The 25,515-nt window shown below is 46.9% G+C and overlaps 1 protein-coding gene across 2 annotated transcripts in view; it reads right to left on the bottom strand.

The window, feature by feature from the left end:
• LOC147717782 (N-acetyllactosaminide alpha-1,3-galactosyltransferase-like) overlaps positions 1–21,825 on the bottom strand; it is a 176,245-nt gene extending 154,420 nt beyond the window's left edge. For both annotated transcript variants that reach the window (XM_086924566.1, XM_086924567.1), the window contains exon 1: positions 21,591–21,825. The gene's annotated coding sequence lies outside the window, so the exon portion shown is untranslated. The remainder of the gene's footprint in view (positions 1–21,590) is intronic.
• Positions 21,826–25,515: the final 3,690 nt, after the last annotated feature.

Here is a 25,515-nt window from a genome sequence, read left to right as displayed (position 1 = left end):
TTTGTGGGCTCATGTTTTATCGCAAATCTGTTGCCTCCGACGTTCACTGTAGATGCAGACTATCACAAGACTAGAGTTGTGAGAGGTGTAATTAGCGAAGAGGACACTGCCGGTCAAGAGGCAGGAGACTTTTTCAAGGGTTTCCTCCTGTTTTGGGGGCCTATGGCTAATAGTAGGAACCTGAGACAATTGACTCGAGTGGTGGAATCGACAGCTAATATTACTGCCAGTGCCCTTGGTAATATCACCACAGAACTTCAGGCGGATAGGCTTATGACGTTACAAAACCGTATGGTTTTAGACGTCATCCTAGCAGATCGAGGTGGGGTATGTAAGGTGATCCATTCGAGCTGCTGTATTTTCATTCCAGATAACGCTCCGACCGTCTATCAAGCCATCTCAAAGCTGCATAAGATCTCTGAGTCCATACACGTGGACGTAGGGGATTGGACGCTGCTTGGGTGGTTTTGGGGCCTGATGTCGACTTGGGGTTGGAAGATTCTGATGATTATCGGAGTTGTTGTGGCGTTCCTGTTCACGTGCTGCCTTTGTGTGCAGTGTGGACCTGCCTTATGTGGCCTCTGTGCTACGACGTGTATAAGGCAACCACCTGTTACCAGAGGAGCTCGGTTGGACAGAGCGATGTTACAGCAACATCTAGATGGTCTGATGAATATCGAATATGATTCCGACTAGTGCTTGCCTACATGAGGGCAAAAGGAGCGTCTGAGGTTCAGTGACGATTGTAAGTGGTGTTTTCGACTCGCACGAATATGGTCGAGTCTGGCATCTACGAACCGCAAATGACGAGTTTGGTGGGTGTACGCAGTTTCGCTGTACTAACTTAAACCGTTCATCTGTTTCGTGGGTTTTTCTATCTGTACCCACGGGTTCCATCTTAGATACGGCATCCATTTTGTTTCTTGCCCTCAAGTAGCCAGCGAACGGACGTTGTCCGCTTCGCGACCCTGGGATTCTCAAGACATTAGCGGAAGACACATTTCCTCTGAAAGTGTCTTTATGACGAGGGGGATGATACTATAAGGCAGATGGCCCGCTCGAGGCTCATCTTGCCGTGCCGGTCTATTGTCTCAGCCGTGCATCCCATTAGGCACGTCCCTTTGATGCCTGTAGCTCGTGTTTCCCGATACCTCCTCTTTTACACCCTTTCCGATCTCCCCACTGTTTCCATCTTCCTCTGCACCTGTCCTTGTTCCTTCTTCGATCTGTTTAACTGGCGATTGGAATGTACTAATGGTAGGAAGATGGGTTTTTACAGTTGGGAACCGCCAAATGTTTCCGCACTTATGTTCCGGACCTTGAATGCATCAAAGTGACTAAAGTGACCCCTCTTGGGGATAATTATGGGAACCAAGTTGTAAACCTTTATGTACCATGTAACCCTATGGGAGAAACATGTATAAAAGGAGCGACCCACTTGCAGCAATTCGAAGCAGTCTCCCCAAGTTGCACGTGTTGTACTTGCTGTGACTTCTGTGTTCCCTGCAGTAATAAACCTCGAATCTTTGACGCCGAAGGAAGTGTCCCGTGTCTCTGTCACTTGTACGCCGGAACAGGTTACCCACGAAGGTTTCAGGTGTTGTCCCCTGGCACCGCTGGGTCTTAAAAGAACCCAGTCCTTCAACCTCTTGCTGGTTATAGCCTTGAATAGAAATCAGACAATTTGTAAGGAGCTGCTGAATATATTCAGCATATTTTACTGAAGCTGGCTAAATCCGACAAATTTCCTTCATTGATTGGCTATAAACACGTGGATCTCAGTTCAGTTCTTTAGCTTTAAAATTACAGTCATCTCATTACTTTGGACCGGTCACTACTAGGCTTGATTTTACATCAGGTACTAAGTTCTCCACAATTTCAACATTTTTCAACAACTTTAATTGTACATAGGAAAAACTGAAAGCAGGACACGAGGGCCTCAACATTTAGTGGCAAATTATTCGTCCACCTCCACAGACAGTAGCCCCAATGATGTGCTAAATCATTTAAACTCTTCTTCGACTCTGGCTCCCAATGCCACACTGCATACTGCAGAGAGCATCCGTGGCTGTCTTGGGGCTGTTTTCGACTGGTTTCAGCGAAACAGCCTCAAGTGCAACCCTGATAAATCAGAGGTGCTTTTCTTTGGGTGTCAGGCAGACCCGCCATGGCAGGATTGGTGGCCGGTGAATATGTTTCCTCCTTCATCTTCCTTCTCGGTGGCTGAAAACCTTGGGGTTAAAATTGATAATAATCTATCATTGAAGTCCCAGATCATAGGCCTCACTGGCACATGTTTCGGTCTACTGAAAATGTTACGTAAGTTCCTCCCTTTGCTTCCTCTGGTCCATAGGAAGATGACGGTTCAGGCCTTAATTTGTTCCAGGCTCGACTACTCTAACGTTCTATATTTGGGTCTTCCGGACTACCTATTGCAAAAACTTCAAGTGGTCTAAAACTCGGCTGCGAGGGCCATTTTTGGCCTTCCCCGCCATGCCAGAGCATCGGATCTGTTACTCTCCCTTCACTGGCTTCCTGTCAGAAAGCGGATTATTTTTAAGGCACTTACATTGGCCCACAAGGCACTTCATGCTGTTGGGGCTAATTACATTCAGAAACGTCTTACCTTTTATAAGCCCACAAGATCCCTCAGATCAGAATCCCTTGGTCTGGCAACTGTCCCCATTATCAGGAAAGCTAGGATAGGGGGACGTTCTTTTAAACATCTCCCTCCCAAGCTGTGGAACACCCTCCCCTTGGCACTCCGTTGTACTCCAAACCTGCTGGCCTTTAGAAAAGGTTTGAAAACTTGGCTTTATAGTCAATGATAGGTCTGCTTCCTTTTTCTTCTCTTTTCTGTTTTCAGCTATGGGTCAGAAAGCGCCGGGACACTCCCTGGAGTAGCCGAGCGCTATATAAGACACCCATAACATTAATAAGAATTACCCAGACCTGAAGAAGAAACAATCCCTAGTTTGCTCCTGAACAAAAGTAACAAGCATTTGCAATGCAATAGGTCTCGCATTCTTGAGTGTTAGAGATGTTGGTGTTGTAGATGACAATGTCTTTTACCTATGGGTTTTGGTTTGGAGTGTAGAGGACGTATGAACAGGGGCGTAATTGCAACACTGTCTCGAGGACTGAGGATGATGAATTACCAGTGGGAACAGACACAGCTACTGGACTTCCTAGAGGACCTAAAATGGAGGAGTTACCAATGGGACCATAGAAAAGCTACAGCACTGTCTAAAGAACGTAGAATGAGGAATTAACACTGGGACAAGAAAAGCAGCTAGCAGCACTGCCTAGAGCACTTAGAATGAGGAATTAGCAACAGTACTGGACAAGCAGCCTGCAGCACTGTGTAGAGGACTTAGAATGAAAAATTACCAACGGGACAAGAGAAGCAGCTAGCAGCACTGGATAGAGGATTGAGAATGAAGAATTACCACTGGGACAAGAGAAGCAGCCAGCAGCACCATCTAGGGGAGGAAGAATGAGGACTTCCCACAGGGAATAGAGATGCAGCTGCAGCACTGCCTGGAGACTAAGAATGGGGAATTAGCTCTGCGACCAGAGACACAGCTGCAGCCCTGCCTAGAGGACTTAGAATGGAGGAAACACCAATGGGGCCAGAGTATCAACTAGCAGCACTCTCTGGAAGGCTTACACAGAGAAATTACCAATGGGGCCAGAGTAGCAGCTAGCAGCACTATCGGAGGACTTTGAATGAGGAATTACCAACTGGACCAGAAAAGCAGCTAGCAGCACTGTCTGGAAGATTTACAATGAGGAATTACCGACTGAACAAGAGTGGCAGCTAGCAGCACTGTCTGGAAGATGTAGACATATGAATTATCAATAGGACCAGAGAGAAGCAGCTAGCAGCACTGTCTAGAGCAGTGGTCTTCAAACTTTTTGATGCCGAGATCCCCCATCAAAAAATGTTAGATGGAAGGACCCCCTCTTTAGTCAGAAACTATCTTACAATTTTACAATTTGCTTTTAACTCTGCTGTGTTGGTACGTCAGGTGCATGCTCGGAAGGACATACATATGAATGTATTACCATTCAAAGACATTCCTTTCTCATTATCACAAAGCAGTATACCAATTTTCTAATTCTTCTGCACTTTTACATAGAACATTTTAATAGTGTTATCCATTTAAAATACCACTGCCTTTAACAACTTTAGACGGATTAAATTCTGAATTAAATTTCCTTGCTTTTATCCAGCAATTTACAGGTCGCACAGCTCTCATCTCACTGAGCTACAATACCGTTTTAGTTCAGTGTTTACAAAACATGAGACAAGATTAGGACTATAGGGATGGTAGGGAGAGCAGGTAGAGATGTTGGGACCACTTCCTCTGTGAATAGCATGGGAGTCGTCTCTTTAGATCAGAGTACCCCACTGCACATTTGATAAAGAATCTTGTAATCAAATTTAATTTTGACCTACCAATGTATAAATAGATTTGCTCACTGACTAAGAACTGTTTTTTTCAATTAAGAATACTAAAACGGGTTAGGTTTCTGTTCAAAATCCAGCAAAGAATACAGATTTTCTATGTTTTTGTGACTATGAGGTTTGATTACAGTAAGGCTGTATATCTGGGGATCCTGCAAAAACCTTGAATAAGCTGCAATTAGTACAAAATGCCACAACGTGACTCATACTAAACATTAAAAAACACAAGTCCTTCTCAAAGTGCCTAAATAAACATCATTGGCTTCAGGTTTTTCAGAGGGTTAACTTGAAATACATATGCTTAGTTTATAAAGCATTATATGGCGGTAGACATAGTCCTCTTACCCACAAGTCTAGGCTCTATACCCCCAAGTGCTGTCTGCATCTATAAAAAGCTTGATTATTTACGGTTCCCAAGTTTCAGAGAACTTTATGGCGAAAGATGGTTTTCAGTGGCCGCAGAAATGCTCTAGAACTGGCTCAACACTGAATCTGAGAAGAGCACTCTTTGATGGGATGTAGACTAGAGAGCTACTAAACTCCTGACTTTTCCACTACAAGGCTCCTGTGATTTTATAGGACGTGTTAGTGATTTGCAGAAATGGTCTTTGAAGAGTGAGCGCTGAGGTACCTACCTGTATATAGCGTTTTAGAAGTGGCCAAACATAAATAAATAGCTTGCAGAAAAGTGCTCCTCTAATCACAAAACATTAAATACAAAAAATAATCCTAAATAAGGATGTGAGGTTTGGTGCAGCGTTAGACTGAACGTTGGTACCTGTTGCCATCATTTGCTTGGCAGATGCGTATGCTACTCATAGCAACCAGGGGCATAACAAAGGCCCCCCACATGTGAGGAGGCCCCTTCCGCATATCTTGCAGGGGGACCCCCTCACGTTTTGTTACGCCACAGTCTATTAACTGGAACAGCACTCTCCCGTTCTGAGAAATCAAAGCCAGGCAGACAGCTAAACACAGCTTTCTGCCAGAGTGCTGCTGACCTGAAAGAAAGACAAATGTGCACAACGAGTTAATCTGCAAGTCCTTTACATTTGCAGATTAACTCCTTGTGCACATTTGCATTTCTTTCAGGCCAGCAACATAATGGTAGAAAGGCGTATTTTTAGATGTCTGTGTGGCTCCGATTTCCCAGCACAGAAGAGTCCCTGAATAAAACTCCAGGGAAAGCATTTAAAATATGTTTAGGACGTTTTCTTTTAGTAAATAAAGGATGCGACCCCCTTCCCATGCCTCCACGGCCACCCTGGGGGTCGCGCTCCATAGATTGAAGACCTCTGGTCTAGAGGACTTAGAATGAGGAATTATCACTAGGACCAGAGAAGCAGCTAGCAGCACTGCCTAGAGGACTACGAATGAGGAATTACCACTGTAACCAGAGACACTGCTGCATCACTGCCTAGGGAGCTTAGAGTGAGGAATTATCACTTGGACCAGAGAAGCAGCTCTGTCTAGAGGACTAAGAATGAGGAATTACCACTGGCATCGGACGAGAGAAGCCGAGGTAGCACTGTTCAGAGGACTTAAAATTAGGAATTACCACTAGGACCAGAGAAGCACCTAGCAGCACTGTCTCGAATGAGTACGTACCATTGGGAACAGAGACGCAGTTGCAGCACTGCCTAGAGGATTAAGAATGGGGAATTAACACGGACCAGAGATACAGCTGCAGCACTGCCTAGAGGACTTTGAATGGAGGAATTACCCCGAGACCAGAGTAGCAAATAGGAGTACTGCGTGGAAGGCTTAAAATGAGGAAGTACCACTGTGGCCAGAGATACAGTTGCAGCACTTCCTAGAGGAGAGGAGGAATTACTGACAGGACCGGAGAAGCTGCTGGCAGCACTGTATAGATGACTTAGAATGAGAAATTACCAATGGGACCAGAGAAGCACCTAGCAGCACTGCATAGAGGACTACAAATCAAGAAATACTATTGAGATGAGAGAAGCAGCTGCAGCACTGTCTAGAGGACTTTGATCTCAGTTATAATTCCTCATTCTGAGGAGCAGCTAACAGCACTATCTCCATTGATTTAAATGTACAGTCCAGTGTTGGGGATGGGTTAGTGCTTAATTTGTCCACCAACATTTATTTTTGAGAAGTGCACTTAATATTCATTATCAGACTTGAACGCCGGGAAAATGGGAAAATGCAATGAAAGGGAGAAAGAAGGGGGAAATTTAAGGAAAGCATTGACAAACAGTGAACACAAGGATAAAGAACTTACAAGAGTGAGATAAAAATATAGGAGGTGTATGGTGGTGGAATATGAAGGTATGAGGTTGAATGAAAACTAGCCAACAGTGACAGGGACTGTGTGAGGTTGAGGAACACAGTCAGGGACTTGGGCAAGGACTGGGAACTGGGCAGAAAAACATACACAGAAAGATGAGTACAACGCTGCCCAGGATCATACAAGAAGTCAGAGGAGAAAAGAGATCCAAAGGGGAAGCCTGCACAAAGGAACAAGATGGCTAAGACTCAGAAAGAAATGACACTCATGAGGTAATTTAGCTTTCAAAAAATCTACACCCAGGACAAATGTGCAAGACATATATATGAAACAACATTAACAATAAAGGGGAGTGTGGGGTAAAGCACTCAGGAGCTCCACATGGTAAGACTGAAGCTCAGTAAGTTTCTTACCCACGATTGCTGTTACAGATACTGACTGCAAATACCCACATGTAGGATATGCATGCAAAGACATAGTCTGTGGAGCTTATACCTATGGTGATGTTATAAATGTAACTCAAAGACAATACACACAGTGAACAAGAAACACTACCTAGGTAGTCAGCTGAGCCCACGGATCCTGGCGATCAAAGAGGAACACTCAAGGCAGTAACAGCAAGGGGGTAGAACTAAACACAAGCACACTAGACAAGGAGCTAGCAAGGAGGAGTGCTTAACAGGAAAGGAAGGGAATAACAGGGCACACTTGGCAGAAAGCAGGTAACAAACATACAAGGTAACAGAAGCAAGACAGCAGAATAGAAAGACATCAAACTAGAACTGGAACCAAGGAAATAGGAAGAAAGGCAGGGACTGGAAAAGGATATACAGAAGGGGAGGCTTCCAGGGTATTCTAGAATAGTGCAGGTTACGGATTCAAGAAAACAAAATAGCATTGAAGGCAGTACTGGGGCAGGAACAAAATTTAAGCTAAGGCTCAAGAGTCAAGGTAGCACTGCAGGCAGTGCTGGTTCAGGAACAGAGAATTACTAAAGCTTCAAGGAGTCAAGGTAGCACTGCAGGAAGGGCTAGTTCAGGAACAGGGAATTAGCTACAGCTCATGAAACAAGGAGTCTAGAGAGCACTGCAAGCAATGCAAACCAGGAACAAGAAATAGCTGAAGCCCAGGAACAAAGAATAACTATAGCTCAGGAACGAAGAGCACTGCATGCAGTGCTAATTCAGGTACAAGGAATAGCTATCCCTCAGGAATTCAGGAAACAAGGTAGCACTGCAGGCAGTGCTAATACAGGAACAAGGAAAACAGCAGCAGGTCAGGAACAAGGCAAAACAAAAGCTCAGGCAAAACTGGAAACAAGAATAGCAAGAGCTAAGGGAGCACTGGAAACAAGGATCGGTCTCACCGGTAAACAGCTCCAATGACCAACCTTGTCCTGAAGGGAGCTAGGGTTTAAAAGAGCTCGCAGTAATCACATGCATCAGGTGTGAGCAGGCTAGCAGCAGCCAGCCACAGGTGAGCTGAATTCCTCCACCCATCCTTTGCCTGCAGGGGTGGAGAAAAAGCAGTGAGCAGGGAATTCTGGGTAATGGAGTTTCAGGCATGAGCAGGCTGGCTTCAAGTATAAGCAGGCTGGCTTTCTCAAAACCCGGCATGGATTGGGAATGGATGTCAATTCCCAATAAGGGTCGAAATGGCTGGATGTCAGGATATGCATGCAGGGGAGGTACTGGAAACTTATTAGGAGACTGGAAAGTCCCACTATGCGCCCCCCTGGTGGTGGGTACGAGAGCACAGGGAGCGAACCATGACAAACAGTGATATTCGGAAGCTCCCAGCATTCACTAGTATGAGCAGTCAGCTCATAAAAAAAAGTTGGGCCCCTGCACTTCTGTTTTTTCTTTTTAAACAAGTTATGCATAGGGTAGTGTATGGTATGAGAAGGACTTGAGGATAACAGTAGTATGGAATCATGTGGAATTTCGGAGAAGGCAACACTAGGATCCAATCTCTGTGATGAAGATGGCAGTGAGGCGCTGAGTAATGATGGTTGATCTCATATGCTATTATTAGTTGTAATATTCCTTTTATTCTGGTGCTGGAGTTGAGTGGGAACCAGCCGAATTCTGGCAGCTATTTCTGAGCCAGTCCCAAGACTTTCCCCAAAAGTGACCTGATCCTCTCTGGTGCCACATTGACACATTAGCGGGTTCACACTCTTTGATTTCACTTCAGCAGGAGAATTTGCAGTATTTAGGTAGGCATAGGCCTGCCTTAAAAGGATAATTTCAAGGGAAAATCACTAATATATTGTGTCCAAGTAGCTGTTAGAAGTCAAATGAAGCAGAGATGAAACCTTTCATCCAGATTATGAGATTCTGCAACAAGCAATGGTACAATCCATGGTCACTTCACAAATTTCCAAAAGTTAAAGTGAGATTGAAGTGTTGCGTCAAGCTATCTGTATTGTTAAGAATGTGTAGTTAATAGGAATGCCAGGTGCGTCAACCGGTGTCCTACAATCCTATATATGTAGCACACTATACATATTAACATTTTCGACACTCAGTAATGAGGATTTGTCACTATTCAGCTGAACACAGTTTTATCAACCTTAAATAACGAATAATTGAGTTAAAACATGCAAGAATTCAAAATGACGCCAGGTTACATGCAGATGTTTTCAGTGATTTTTTGCCCACTGAAGAAAGTTATTTGATTATAACTCGAGATCTGTCTGCTAACTATCTCTGCAACAACAGTTTTAACCCACTGACCCACCTTAAACAAGAGTGATATGCTGACTGAAAATAAAAAGCAACTAGATCTTTGAAAAAGCAAAACACTTAGGGGCAGATTTACAAGCCCCTTGCACCACTTTTGCATCACTTTTCCGATGTTAAAAATTACGCAAAAAAGGCGCAAGGGCCTTGTAAATAAGCCCCTTAGAACACTTGTAACATTTACAGCCTGATTCATCAAGCCGAATTGCGCTCGCAAAGGGCCAGATTCTGAGAATCTGGCCCTTTGCGAGTGCGATTTTTGCATTTGGGATTCATCATCCCAAATGCAAAAATCGGTAATAGCGATTTCGCTATTTAGCGAGGAATCCATTTTTAAATTGCGAATTCGCAATTTCGGCCCGCTATTTACCGCGAGGTCAAACCTCGTGGTAAATAGCGAAAACTTAGAAAAATGCTTTTAAAAGCATTTTTCTAAGTTGCATGTTGCACACACACATGTCCTTTGGACATGTGTGTGCGCAACACCTGTTTAAATTTGCATTTAAGGGGTGCTACAGGGTGTCCTTTGGACACCCCTCGCACCCTTTACATCGCTATCTTATTTGCGATTAGCTAATTGCTAATCGCAAATAAGGAATACTCCCCATTCATTCCTATGGGCCTTTTGGCCCATAGGAATGAATGGGGAGTTATTCCTTATTTGCGATTAGCAATTTGCTAATCGCAAATAAGGAATATGTAGGAATCACATTTTATTTTGCGATTCCTACATGAATCCCGTTTTGCGAGTCTGAAATAGCGATTCCTTATGAATCGCTATTAAAGACTCGCAAAACGGGTCTTTGATGAATCAGGCTGTTAGTGCCTAAATTACGGGCTACTAGTGTCTTGTTTAGCACAAAGCACCCAGACCCTTTTGATGAAGACAGTAGTCATCTAATACATGTACCCACACAGAAAGCTAGGATGTGAAATCAGTGTGTTGAGAAGTAACACGCTTCTGCCTAGAGGGGAAAAAAAGATAGTTGTTAAAAGTTCAGCCCATCATTTATTCTTCCCTCTTTGAGAAATTGGTTCCTTTGTTCGCTATGCCTCTGTGTTTTTACTTTTATTAAAAAGAAAGCAAATCTGAGAGGCCAGAGGAAGAGGAGAATCTCTCCACAGTGTGCCCGGGGAGCTGCCTGTCTGCATGGGAACTCTTCATGGCATAATGTTCAAAATAGGTAGCGCACAACAGTGTAGATCTGATGTTTTTAAATTTATAAATCAAATTTGGGTGCTCCACCAGGTAACGTGTCCGTCCTCGGCACGTTTTCTCAAATAAGTGGTGACACGCTATTCAAACTCTTCATGGCAGACATCTCCTCTCTAAGCCCGCTATTATAATTTAAAAGGCGTGTCTGGCAGAGGCGGGCTAGTCGAGGGCATTTGGTTTGATGGCCCAAGGAAGAGAGACAGAGAAAACAAAATCGCCATTTGCAGTGCCCAACATTAGCAAAACCAAAGAGCGGGGAGGGGATAAAAAAACATAAATATGGCAAAATTCAACCCACCCCAAAAAAAAAATGCTGGACGCCCTCCCACTGTTTTTAATTGTAATCCATTTTATCAACAAGTTTAGCAGTCAGGGGCGGCTCCTCCACTAGGGCGGAGGAGCGTAACCCACTGCTTCCACGCAGTGCGAGAAGCAGAAACAAAAAATGGTAATAACTTTCAATTATTACCATTTTATGTGTGGTTGCGGGTTGGCGGGACTACTCGTTGAGCCGGCAGGGGAGGAGTGGTGTGCCCACTTCTGAGGGTGCAATGACTGTTTTGCTGGCCCTCTGAGGCCGCCGGAACCAGTCATGCGCACTCTGACCTTCTCCATGCAGGCTGCAGGAGAACAGGAGCCGAGAAGACACGGTACCCGGCCAGCGGAGAGGTAAGTCTATTTTTTTGTTGTAAAATTAATCCCCCTACCCACGCACCCTCCCTACCAAACTTCCCACCCTCTCCGTGGAACATGCTGGCTGCGACTGTTAGGAGTGCTGCTCTAATTATCTAAAAGAGTGTGGAGCTATACGCGAAACGTGCCCAATGTTACTTATTTAGAAAGTGAAACTGTATGCCAGTCGAATACGCCTGGGGAAATATCACATGGGATGAGTTAACTGCAGCCTAATCCTTTGCCCCAGAGGCGTTTTGAAAGTCTCGCGCAATCATTTATTTTTTCTGTCTGTCGCGCTCCCTTTCTCTTTCCTTGTTTACAGACAGGCTATTTTTTTCTCTTTTATGCCCTTTCTTCCTCTCACAACAGCCTCAATTTTAAGGGCACTGTAAAAAAAAAAAAATACAACGGAGACAAAGTAACCAAGAGTTTTGTTGTGTTTAAGAGGGGACACGGGGAAGCTGCTCTCTGTCTTCAGCCAATTCCGGTTAAACCGAGGCTGTGGCGAGACGAAGAAAGAGCATAAAAGATATAGGGCCTCATTTATGAAAAGTGACGCATCGCTGCGTGAAAACAGCGATGCATCACTTTTCATTGCGGCCTCCTTGCGACACCAATGATGCGTCATATTTACAGTATGAGGCATCATGTCGTAAGGAGTTACAGATACGTCAGTATTTCTGACGTATCTGTAAGCGCAAAAGTGACGCATTGCTGGAGTGTGTCACAAAAGTGACGCAACTCCAGCAATGCGTCCTTTCACATGGGGCAAGCACCATGTGAAAGGGCCTGCGTCAGTCTTACACCTGCTGTGAGGCAGGAGCAAGATTTTGACGCAGCGGCGTCCTAGAAGTGACGCAGTGAAATCACATAGATTTCACTGCGTCACTTCTACGACCTTTTCTTGCGTCAATACGCCCCCTTGCATACATTATACCTGGCGCAGGTATAATGTAGCGCAGGGGTTTACAAAGTGACGCATCTACTTAGATGCGTCACTTTGTAAATATGGCGCAACAAGGCACATTTTTTACGCCACTGGTGCGTCACAAAAAGTGACGCACCGGCGGTGTAAAAGTGACGCAAGGGCTCATAAATGAGGCCCATTGTTTGCACACTGTGCATTCATGCCAGGCTGCTGCCCGCCTGGCTCTTGCAAGAGGTGGCTGAGGCAGCGGGAGGAGGAATGAGGACTTGCTGCCGTCCACCATTGTGTGAAAGTGAAAGCTTGCATGGCAGGCTGAAAACAAACAAAAGGAAGCATTTGAATGCAATAGGTCGCTCTATTGCGAGATTTTGAGCTATTGGCATAGTAAATGACAATGCATTTTTATTTGTGTTTAAAAAAGCTGCAACAATAAAAGACATTGTCATATACAATACCAATAGGTCAAAGTTTCGAAAATATGAGACCTATTTGTGGTTTACAAGCGCCGCATGCTGTGCCTTCATGTTAATAGAGACCAAGCTCCTTTCTTTAGACAAGCCGAGTCTACAGTAAGGTCTGCGGCTGCTATTAACGTGAAAGCGTGGTATGGGGCGCTTTTTTTTGTTAAAGCGCTCTGTGAAAGCGTGCATGGCAAACTGAATGTTGCACAAAAGCATGTAGTGCCTGCAGTAGGAGAAACCATTAAAGATAATAGTGATTACTGATTAAATAAGACGTACAATGTAACAATCGAAGTGCCAGACCTCATGGGAATTTACAAATGAAGACACAGTGGTACTAAGAAGGGACCAACAAGCCTACTAACGAATCAGAAGCCTGTATTTACTAAGGACAATGACACAAGCCAATGACCAATTTGGGCGAAGAGTGGTCGGGACTTCAAGTTAATACTCCAATACAGCATGGCTCACAGAGCAGCCCATGCGCTGCCCAGGCTTGATATAAAAAGGCCCTTACTCAGCCCCAGACAGCTCTAACACAATTGCATTATTAGATACTCATGCAAAGATCTTCGCCGGCATCCTACTGCAGGAATTGAAAAATTTGGTGGAGGAATCAGGCCAGCTCTCAGGCAATCAAACAGTTTTCTGTCCTAACGTGAGCACAACAGACAATATTGTCGCCCTATCACGCTAATATCAAAGCACACTCTGAAAAAAACAACTCGACTACACATGCTTCATTAACCCCATCGCCGCTGGGTTAATTCCCCCCTGACGCGGGGGGGGGGAGGGTACAGTGCGCGGGGCCGCGTTCCTGATGACGTGCTTGGCTCGTCATGCAGCACAGTGGCGCTGTGCTGATGATGAGCTGAGCTCGTCATGGCCACACCCACTCAATGGAATGCCTAGCACAGCGAGGAAATTATCCCTGCGTGGGAGTTCTGCAGATGTCATGACGAGCTCAGCTCATCACCAGCACAGCGCCACCGTACTGCATGACGAGCTGAGCTCGTAATCAGCACGGAAGAGGTTACATTTTCTTCCCAGCCAACCTCGTGCGAGCATTAAAGCTATTGTACTCTGAAACGTGGGCATAGATTAGCCTGGAGACAAATAAGGATGGAGCTACAACAACACCAACAAAACATGGCCTAAAACAAGACTGTATCCTAGCCCCAACACTACTTAATCTTTTGATTTCAGATTTAAGCCTAGCTCTGGATGAGGCGCACTCACGCCCCGCAAAATTGGGACAACAACCAAACAAACAAGGGTATTATCCTAGGCTAAGACAAGGAACGCTTCCACAGCCTAGACACTGGTGGTGGCTGTTGTGTTCTAGTGTACACTACGCCTGCGACGCAAGATGCGTGCAGCGCGGCACCACGTGACCCGAATAATAAAAGGGGCCCACGCACGCACGTACGGCAGTCGGCGTTGGCGAGCGGAGCTATAAACATCACCCAGTGTCCGTGTGCATTATTACGGCCTTCGGCCTCGTGTCAGAGTTATAGGCCCCAGGTTGCCCCTGAGTGTAGTAAGCCCTGTGAGTCCCCCACACTCCACAGGCCCCCACGACACAACAGCTGGCGACGAGGGTGGGTGTACCCTAGCTGTGTGTGTGTGTCCCGTGCCCACGCTGCTGGGGCGGCCGCGAGCTCCATCATCAGGCTCGCGGCGCTCGTGCCCGTCAGATCCGCCGGCAGTGCGGCAACGCGTCCTGGCCCCGGACCGGCGCGTCCGGACAGGAGCACTCCCGTTAGGTGAGCTGCGACGTCTCGCATGTGCGCACCCGGCAGGGTTTTGCCCCATCGACACACTATAACGGGGCCCCAGGGGAGAGAGTCAGCAAGACACGCCGGCATCATTAGAAGCCCCGGCCAGCGCCGCATCCTGGCAGGCAGCCGATGCGTGAAGCGCGCTGCCGGATGAACCCGCGTGAAAGGGCTCGCGCTGCAAGTAGGCCCAGGCCACACCTCCCCATCTTCGCGCCGACCGCGCACACGTGGCCCGAGCCGCGGAGATTGCCCCGAGAATGCAACCTTGCTGGGAGAAGGCTCAACGCCTCTACAAGGGGGAGAAGAGGGAACACGCGGAACAAACCAGGGACAGCATAGCAAGCAAAACAGGCCCAGCTGACCTCCAGAGCCAACAAGCATTGGCAAAAGGCCACTTCCTACAGTAGGCTGTGGAGCAAAAGCAAAGAGCAGTCATCACTGATGCGCCAGTTTTGTCCACTGCACGGCACCTAAAACCTCAAACATGGCCACGATACCCCCAATCGAACCATTCCTAGTGGAGGGGTCACCATCGTCAATAGCCCCGAAATGGAAGGACTGGGTAGACTGATTAATAATCTTCTTTGAAGCCAAGCACCAAAGTTCACAAAGAACAGAAACAAGCCATGATACTCCATTTAGGAGGAAAAGACGTCCACAATATTGCCAAAACTCTAGTGGAAGTCCCACCAAAAAATCACCACTCGCTCATAAATGCTCTGAATGCGTACTTCGAGCCCATGGCCAACCAGAACTATGAGAGATTCATATTCCGACAAGCTAGGCAGTTGCCGGGAGAGTCCCTAGACACGTATCATGCTCGGTTGAAAAACCTAGCGTCGACCTGTGGGTTCGTGGACGTCACTGAAGAGATACGAGGACAGATCATCCAAGGATGTGCCTCTGCCAAAACTCAGAGAACGCATTTTGGAAGAGTCTGGGAAACCCCTGGCAGACATTCTCACCCTCGGCCGAACCAAAGAGCTATCAAAGGCCCGAGCGGCCCACATGGAAGCCGTACTTCAAGCACCGGTGAAAGCAGAACCAGTCAATAAGATGACAGTCAAACCCCCAATGAAGTGGAACAAGAAAAACACAGGAGCTGCCGCGTGGACATCGGGATAGACCTGCGGATACTGCGGGGGATCACCTCACCAGGCTGCAGACTGCCCGGCAAATAGAAAACGATGCTATGGATGTGGTCGCTTCAATCACTTCGAGAAGGTATGTCGGGCCAAGAAATTCCGGAAACCCAGGCAGGTGGTAAACGCTGTGCCAGAGGGTGACCCAAGCCCGAGTGACATGGATGATGACGAGGAAGAAGAAGAGAAGACAGTGCACAAAGTGCACATGATTGGCACTGCAATCCGCCGAGCCAGGTGACTACCTCAGTGTGGCATCAGAGTGAATGAACAAGAGCTTATGGCTGTAGTGGACACCAGCACGACCATCAACATCATGGCTGCCACTCTCTATCAAACACTAGATCGGCCCCCTGCATTCACTGTGTTCGCATATGGACAGGACACCCCGCTCAAGATTCGAGGAAAATTCAAAACGACTGTCTTGCATGGAAACCGATCTGTCACCGCCAACATCTTCGTGTCAGAGGACGGGCAAGGTATGTTGCTTGGGTGCAAGGTGGCGGAGGACCTAGGAGTTGTCAAGTTTGCCTTTGGAGTACACCAGGAGTCAATTCAACAACTCACAACAGAGTTCGCTGACATATTCAAGGGTATCGGAAAGTTCACTGGGAACAAAATACACCTCCACATAGACCACACCGTTCAGCCGGTGTCATTGAGGCACTGCCGCATCGCATTCCATCTCAGGCCCCTCGTAGAAGAAGAACTCAAGAAGCTAGAAGCGGCTGGAATAATAGAAAAGGTAACGGGCCCCACTCCCTGGGTCTCACCCATAGTGGTCACACGAAAACCAAAGTAACCAGGAGCGGTAAGAATCTGCGTAGACATGCGCCTACCCAATACCGCCATCAAAAGGGAGCGCCATATAACGCCCACCATTGATGACCTTATAGGAGAAATGGCAGGAGCCAGCTGGTTTTCCAAACTCGACCTACGATCTGGATATCACCAGCTGGTGCTGGATGAAGAATCACTCAACATCACGACCTTCTCGGCGCACGTGGGCCTTCGAAGGTATACACGTCTCAGCTTTGGCATTTCCAGCGCGGCTGAAATTTTTCAAAACGTCATCCAAGAACTCATAACGGACATACCTGGGGTGATCAATGTCAGCGATGACATCATGATATACGCCTGCACCATCCAGGAACACAACAACCGGCTGATGCTAGTATTCCGAAGACTAAGGGAAGCTGGCCTCACATCGCGAGAAGTGCGAATTCCTGAAACGAAAGCTGCAGTTTTTCGGGTATACCTTCGCAGCCGGAGGGGTCAACCCGGATCCGGACAAAGTGAAAGACATCAAAAACGCTGCTCCCCCCACCACTGTCACGGAGGTCCGAAGCTTTCTAGGGATGGTGAACTACTGCGGAAGGTTCATCTGTGACCGTGCCAATCTAACTCTACCGCTGAGAGAACTTACAAAAGACGCTACGCCGTGGAGATGGGGTCCAGAGCAGGCCAAGGCATTCCAAGACATCAAAGAAGCCCTGTCAGACGCAACCACCCTAGCGTTCTTTGACCCCCGTAAGTTGACACTTGTGGCGGTGGATGCTGGCCCGTGGGCCTAGGGGCCGTCCTAATGCAAAGGCAGAGAGCAGATGATGACTGGATCCCGGTGGCATTCGCCAGCCGTTTCCTCACAGACACTGAACAACGATATTCTCAAATTGAGAAAGAAGCGATAGCCATTCACTGGGGATGCAGGCATTTCCACCTGTATGTTTACGGCAAGCCGTTTGTGGTGGCCACAGACCACAAGCCACTGGTTGCCCTCTTCTCAGGAACCTCCACGAAACCTCCACCCCGCATTGAAAAGTGGATGCTCCAACTCCAAGACTATAACTCCCGAGAGGAGTATGAACCCGGATCCAGGAATCCCGCAGACTACTTATCACGGCATCCGCGAGCCGCCACTCAGAAGAAATGGAGGACGCCGCGGACTCCGAAGCCTATGTAAGGTGTATAACTGCTAGATCATGCCCGATGCCCATGTCGGTGAAGAGCATTGCAGAGGCCACCAGGAGAGATGACTGCCTACAAAGAGCCAGAGCGGCACTTCAGAGTGGAAATTGGCACAGAGCCAAGGAACAATGGAAGATACTAACACCTGAGGCACAACGCATCATGGAGAGCCTTCATCACGTGAGAGATGAACTCAACGAAGACGACACGGGATGCTTACTGCAAGGTCAACGGCTCGTAATACCATTGGCTTTGACGGCTCAAGCAGTGCAGCTGGCACACGTTGGCCATCAAGGAATGGTCAAGGCGAAATCCAGACTGAGAACCAAAGTGTGGTTCCCCCTCATGGACAATCTCATGGAACCACAGTGAGATTGTGTACTGCCTGTCAGGTCACGGGAGACGTGCCGAGAGAAGCACCCGTAATTGCAGAACCTCGGCCACAACGTCCCTGGGAGTGCGTCAGCATGGACTTTGGCAGCCTCCCCGATGGGCGACACACCATGGTAGTCATTGATGATCACTCCAAATACCCGGAGGTGGAAATAGTATCATCCACCAGTGCCACGGAAGTCATTCCCAAAATCGAGAAAATCCTGGCAGCGCATGGACTGATGAAAGAGTTACGAACAGACAATGGCCCTCCTTTCCAGGGGCAAGAGCTTGCTAGCTACCTCAAAGCCTTAGGAATCTGACATCGCCGAATAACCCCCGATGGCCACAGGCCAATGGCGAGGTAGAATGGTTCATGCGAACCCTCAACAAGGTGATCCGAATAGCTCATGATAAAGGACAGTCGCCAGAACTGGCCGTCTTCACATTCCTGAGGAGCTATTGACAGACCCCTCACACGAATAATGGGGGTTGCGCCCGGACATGCTCTTATGGGGCGAGTGGTTATGGATTCCATCCCCCACCACCCTCATTGGAGACCAGAGTTATCCAACGAAAGCCGAATTGAGGCCCGGCGGCAAGAGCCCTATGCCCAAGCCAGCAAACGGAGGAGAGCCAGGACATCACGGATCAATCAAGGAGATCTCGTGCTACTGAAGAACCGGATCACAAGCGGAAAATTTAGACTAACATATGCGACGGAGCCTTGGAAGGTAGTCAACGTGAAAGGGACTCGAGTCATTGCGGCTCGAGGTCGAGATATCGTAACTCGCAACATGTCTTTCTTCAAACTGTTTCACCCTGAGACCCCGGCAATCTCACAACCTGAGTCACCGGAGATCCATGTGCCACTAAGTCCAGCGGCTGTGGGATCCCCACCGCCTAGAAGCTGCCCCTCAGCAGAAGAATCTCCAGAGTTGACCAGTGGCGACAATGCCCCTCCCCGAGACTCCAAGAGGGTCATCGAGGACTCAAGTGGAGAAGACTTTGGAGCACGTAGCAGTAGCTCCCCATCCCCGGCTGGGGTTGGGGTTACTCCGAGCAGAGGAACTTCCCAATATCGATTGAGAAGAAACCCGGAGCCGTCCTGTCGCCTCCGAAATCACTTCACGTAAGATTGTTCTTTAGCCTACTTACTTATGTAATACCTCAGAGACTATATAGTGAATCCAAGAGACTGGCGCTGAGTACCTGTAGTCTATGTGCCTATGTTTTAGTTAAATACAGGTTGCACATTTTAGTTTTTTTATGGTTGAAGAGGAATGTTGTGTTCTAGTGTACACTACGCCTGCGACGCAAGATGCGTGCAGCGCGGCACCACGTGACCCGAATAATAAAAGGGGCCCACGCACGCACGTACGGCAGTCGGCGTTGGCGAGCAGAGCTATAAACATCACCCAGTGTCCGTGTGCATTATTACTGCCTTCGGCCTCGTGTCAGAGTTATAGGCCCCAGGTTGCCCCTGAGTGTAGTAAGCCCTGTGAGTCCCCCACACTCCACAGGCCCCCACGACACAACAGTGGCTACGTATCAATACATACAAATCACAATGCCACAGAAATATCTATTTGAAACCATCAAAGGCTTTTACAAATCTAGATTTGTTTGCGTTAAGACTGACCAACATGGGGTGCAATGCCTCCTTGGGCCCCAGAGCCGACTTCACCGTCATGCAGGCTATATCAGGGGCCGGACGGATCTTTGTTGCACATATTATGCATATGGCCCATTTTGCAACAGGCATGCAGAGAGCTTTTACGCAACCCCTTTAATGCTAATGGAGTTAGAACATGCTGCCAAGCCTCGCTGTTCTGCTTGCAAGGCCGGAGCCCACAAGTAATAGCTTGCCTGGTAAAGTTCACTAATACTGTGGAGCAACAATTTAAAGTGGTCCTACCATCAAATGGAGGAACTATGTCCTAAAGGCTTCTCATCCTCGCTTCCATGCACCAGCACTTTACTGTCTGTTTGTCTGTCTCAACTAAGAAGACTTTAGTGATTAGCACGCAAATGCAATTTTTAACTGTTTTACTCTGGTTGAATGCGTCCCATTCTTCAGTTTTATCTGCTGTACCTCCGCTTTTTAGGTAGCATTAGCGACATTTACTGAAGAGCAGGGCTTTAAGTGGGATAAAAAAAACTGAGGCGTCTCTCAAAAGGGCGAGGCCGATGTAAGTAAGGGCGTGGCTTAAAAACACCTACGCTAAAAATCTGTGCTTAGCATAGTGTGCCGTCCGACTGGAATTTTTCGGTTTCTAAATCATTACTCAAATAAGAAGGGGAGAGAGCTGCTGCTCTTTTTCCATCCTCCCTGTAAGGCTCATACTGTAACCATAAAATGAGGAGAAGGAGGGAGAGGACGGTGGCCAAGATAACACCCTTCTCTTTAGAAAACCTGGGGTTATTAAAAGACTGCTCTCACCCACTAAATAGTGGCATGCCTCATCAGAGGCCTGCTACAACATCCCTGCAATGCCTGGGATTGAGCAAAGAGAGGGGAGGACATAACAAGCATAAAATGTATCGGGATCCATGCTGTAATTTGAAAAAACGAAAAGACAGTGATTGTGCGAGTGTAAAACTAACTCAGAGATACCTTTCCAATTGTTTTTATTCCTGGAGTCCCTGGATAGGATTCAAAGGTAAAAAAATCGGAGATGGTCTAGGGGAAGTTAGGACCCCTCCCTCTCCTATACTGCTTCTATGCGGTTTCTGTCATTGCATCCAGAAATATGATACATCAAGTAACATAACTACAACAAGCTAGGACTATTGGCTTTGTCAATTGTTGTTAGTTGCATAAAATAAATAAACATCAACTATGGCTTCATTGTACATAATATTGAAAATGCTTCGGTTCTGAAATGATGAGACAGAAAGAACTAAAATGAGTCTCTTTGAAGTGACATCAAAGGCTTTCAGCAGTGGTACTGCTGCAAAGGTAAGATTTTTTTTCGTCCTAAGGGCGAGGGTAAACATGGCGAGCCCGATAGGAACCCGTTTCAGCACTTGCTTGGAAGAACTAGGGTGCTGAGCACTGGCAGGACCCGGCCCACTGAAAGCCCTGCTGGAGAGTGCATGCACTCGCACTTTACCTTGCGCAGACTTGTATTAATGAGGACAGGTGTTGTGCTCTCTTCACTGATGTTGCAACGGAGCCAACTATGTGGCAAAATGCCATAATACACTCCCAGCCCATTTGGGACGTTATGCAGTACAGACAGTAATCGTATACAATTGCAATTTCTCCCCTTTTCTATTGCCCCAGTCCCTCCTAATGATGCAGCAGGCATACAGTAGAGCTAAAGATACATCAGGCATTTAACTTTCATTCAGACAAGTTTCAGTTAGAAACAAGGCATCAGGCTCGCCCTCTGGTGAACATATCCAACTTGTATATGTCTAAAGAGCGGCCATTCATCAAAAACAAACATAGAATTAACATTGGTTCAGAAGTAGCTTCTTAGGCCTCTCCCATCATGCATGACACAGGTGCAATACTTGCAAGTGAGCCGTGGATCGAGTGGGTTTAAAAAACAAAGGTCGGTCCCTCTTACCCGAGTTGCAGCAGTTCTGTGGTTCAGTAAGAAATGTGGTTACACAGTAAAGATCCTGGATTCCTGGACCTGGCCCCGTCTGGCTCAGACAGGCTCTCCTTCCTCACACCAGCTGTGCATGGTCGCTGCGCACCCGAGCCACCGCCTTCATTAACAGGGGACAGAGGGACGGCTGTAGCGCGACCCAAAATGCCACCTTTAGCTGTCACGGTCAAAGTGACTGTGATGAGGTCTCCCTCCGATAATTGCTAAGGCTGCGCTCGAACAGTTGAAAAGCCCTGGGGTGTGCCGTTTTGACAAGAATGAGGCACACCCCTAGATGCCTGGCAGCAACCCAGGCACCCTTGCACAAGAGGGCCTGCGATCCAGGGAATGGTTGTTCCTCTGCACGAAGGGGCCCCTCCTGAACATAAACCAGAGGCGCAACTCGAGCCAAATTTCGGGGTGGGGGTGGGGGGGGGGGGGGGGGGCTGAACCTTTAATCAGTAGGCAGAGTGGAGCTGCAGGCGCTCTTAGAAGGGGTGAAACAACTGCAAGGCCTAATTAACATTCAAATGGTCTTTTAAAGACCTGTGAAACGTTCGGGTGCGGCTCTGTGTGTGCCCGGGATCTGTCCCATCCCGGGCTGCCACACACGACGGGAGGGGGGGGCTGAAGCCCGGTGAGTCCAATGGGTGTTCCGCGCCTGACATACACTATCACTAATGGCGATTGTTTATTTCTATGTGTGCTGCATATAGAAGTTGGAACTCGTCATTTTTAATGATTGTTTATGTGCAAGAAGGGACACCTTCCTGCCTAGGAACAATCACTAATGGCGATTTGCTCTTTCTAGGTGTGCTGCAGCACACATAGAACCAGCAAAAACGAGACAAAGTTAATCATTTCTCCTCGTTGCGCCTCTTTAACACCAGGTTTTCCCTGGTCTTATTTTTGGCTCTGCCCCAAATTTACGACACCCTTGTAAATAGGGGGCAGTGCCAAAAAGCAATGAGTGTTGCGGTGAAACGCCCACCACAACACCCACTGCTCGCCTCTTTGCTGCCGCGGACTGCTGAGTTAATAGACATATTTAGGTGGCATTAACACCACCTTGTAAATATAGAGCAGGGCATTGCGTCACAGGAACGTCTTTAAAAGTGACGTTCCTGTGGCACAATGCCCTTATAAATTGGCCCTTCTGAGTCAAACAACCACGATCGGTAAAAGCTCAGAGCCCAGAGCTGCTCTTAACTAATGTAATAATTGGTTACATCACAAAAAGGCCATCGGTCACAAAACAATCTGCTTAAAGAATAATCAGTAGGCAGGCTGCTCTTTGGGATCCACTGCAGTTGACTATTAACTCAGTGATGGTGGCCTTCAAGGGACTTAGGGGAGTCATCCAACACACTACCACCTGCTTCCCCTCAAAGGGAAAGCCGCCCCATTCTCTGTTTGCAGATCAGGTACCACCCCGATTTTGGACTCAGTATCTGGTTATTGGTTTGTCACCGCAGTTGTGGTCACAAACCAATCATATGCGTCATTTCAAACCGTAATTAGGTGGTAACGCCTCTTTGACTAATGGTCATTTAAAATGAGTCGTGAGCTGCGAGTGTGAAAAGCTTTTCCGACTCAGTCGCAAACCCTGTGAGTTTGCAAATAGTAGAATTTGCGAATATAAAACAATGCCTTACATCAGGAGTGGACCCAGACCAAAGCACTGTTGTGGGAATGTATATTGGTAAAAGTGAAAACAAAAAAAACAATTGTCCCGTTCATGAGGAACCCTTGTTAAGAAGCGCATCTCAGAAACAAACAATAAAGGAACTTAAATGTATTTGCTATCTTCATTTTCTGCCTTAACCTAAGTTCCCTCCCACGGTAAGGTCCCCAACGGCACAATCACCACCACCAATACCCATATTACCACTACCAATACCTCCACCCTTTTCATCACAAATACCAGACCACCAGCACCATCTCACTGCTAATACCAGACCATCAATCCTACCAACATTAACACAAATACCATCACCAATGCCACTACCAATAAAAGTACCAACACCTCCATCCAAAAGCCCAGAAGTACCACCAGAATCACCACCAATACATTATCAATATTGCCATCAAGAATACCACTACTGATTGCACTACAATTACTACCGCTAATACAACCACTAACACCACTACCAACGCCAATACCACCAAAACTAATGCAACAAGTACAGCAATCAAAACCATCATCACAGTCACCAATATCAAAACCACCAATATCAGTGCTACCAATAACATTACTATCACAAGAACACCACTAGAGTCAGCACCACCCCAAATGCTACTTATACAATCACAACACCAATACTACCATCAACATGGCAAATATCACTACAAAGACCACCACCAGCAATTGCACACCATCACCAGCACCACCACTACCACCAAAACAGCACCAACAATACCATTATCAGCAATAGCACAAGGGTATTAATGCCACCACAATAACCATCACAACTAATACCACGAATACCAATACCACCAACCAACTACCAATATAAAAACACCACCAATACCATCACAATACCACCACAATACAAATACCACAACAATACCATACCAATTCTATACCATCACCATTAATACAACGTCTAACACCACCACTCATAAAATAGCACCACTAATACCATGACCATCACCACTTATACCATCATATCCATCTGTACCAAAACCAATGCCATCACCACCAATAATACCCCCATTACCAATACCACTATCACCAAAAACACTACAACCACTAATACAACCCCACGATCACTAGCAATACCACCACTACCAGCAACACAATACCACTAACACCAATATTACCACCAATATCTCCGCTGCTAATGCAGCCACGACCATTCACGATACTGCCACCACAAATGACACACTACCACTATCAACATCCAATCATTTAAATATTCTATTAATTTACCCGTTTTACCATTGTTTATTAATTTCACCTTTTGTATTTTTAGATTTATGTAATATTTGGGGACGCAGGGAACCCTCCTGTGCATCAGTTTACTGTTCCTTGTATATAATCGATGTGTAAATTGATGACTGCTCCATTTCCAATGTTATTTTCTCCGTTATTTTTGTCCCGTGATTATTGTCTGCTCAGTGCTGTTGGGTATTACTGTGTGTTTATTTGTACTCTATGTTGAATTGTCTTACCACCTTCGCTGCGGCGGCTATTCCGCCGCAGCGCTAACGGTCGCGGGGGCGCGCGGTTCACCTGCGCGGGTGACAGAACCGTTCCGTCACGGCTCGCGGGTGAGCTGTGCTTGTGACGGAACGGTTCCGTCACGGCCCCGCCCGCTTAATGAAACGCGCCACCCAGGCGCAAAATCAGCACCGCGCCGACGCGGCGGCCGGGTCGTGACGGAACCGTTCCGTCATGAGCACAGCCCACCCGAGGGGCGTGACGGAATGGTTCCGTCAGTAGCGTCGAAGGAGTTAAAGTGTGGTATAAATGTGTTTGTGTGCATCATATGTAAATTTGAATTTCACTATGAAAAACTGCGGTTTACTTAGGAGGAACTCTGTGCAGTATGTGTTAGTGTGTCTGTACTTTCTGTTCAACTTTGTGTGTGAATGTATGTGGGTGACTGTGCCGATCAATGCAATTGTGTGTAACTGTGTCCCTATTTCCATGTGGGAGTTAACTGGTTGTATTGTTTCTGTGTGAGACTGTGCACGTGCAAATGTATGCAGTTTTGCATTTGTGTGACTGTACTCCAGTTGTGTGTGTGTTTGCGAGTGCTTAATGTTCTGGCGTGTCTTAGCGTGTTGCAATAATCAATGCTCTGTATAAATATCGGACAGTGAAATCTCTGCAGTTGTGTGCATGCGTGACAATGTATACTGTGCAGCTGTTCAACTGTGTGCAATATGTTTATTG

This window comes from Lissotriton vulgaris, chromosome 5 (assembly GCF_964263255.1).
Source record: "Lissotriton vulgaris chromosome 5, aLisVul1.2, whole genome shotgun sequence".
NCBI classification, from domain to species: domain Eukaryota; kingdom Metazoa; phylum Chordata; class Amphibia; order Caudata; family Salamandridae; genus Lissotriton; species Lissotriton vulgaris.
The sequence above is the reverse complement of the archived record's forward strand: the minus strand, read 5'-3'. Positions and strand labels throughout refer to the sequence as shown.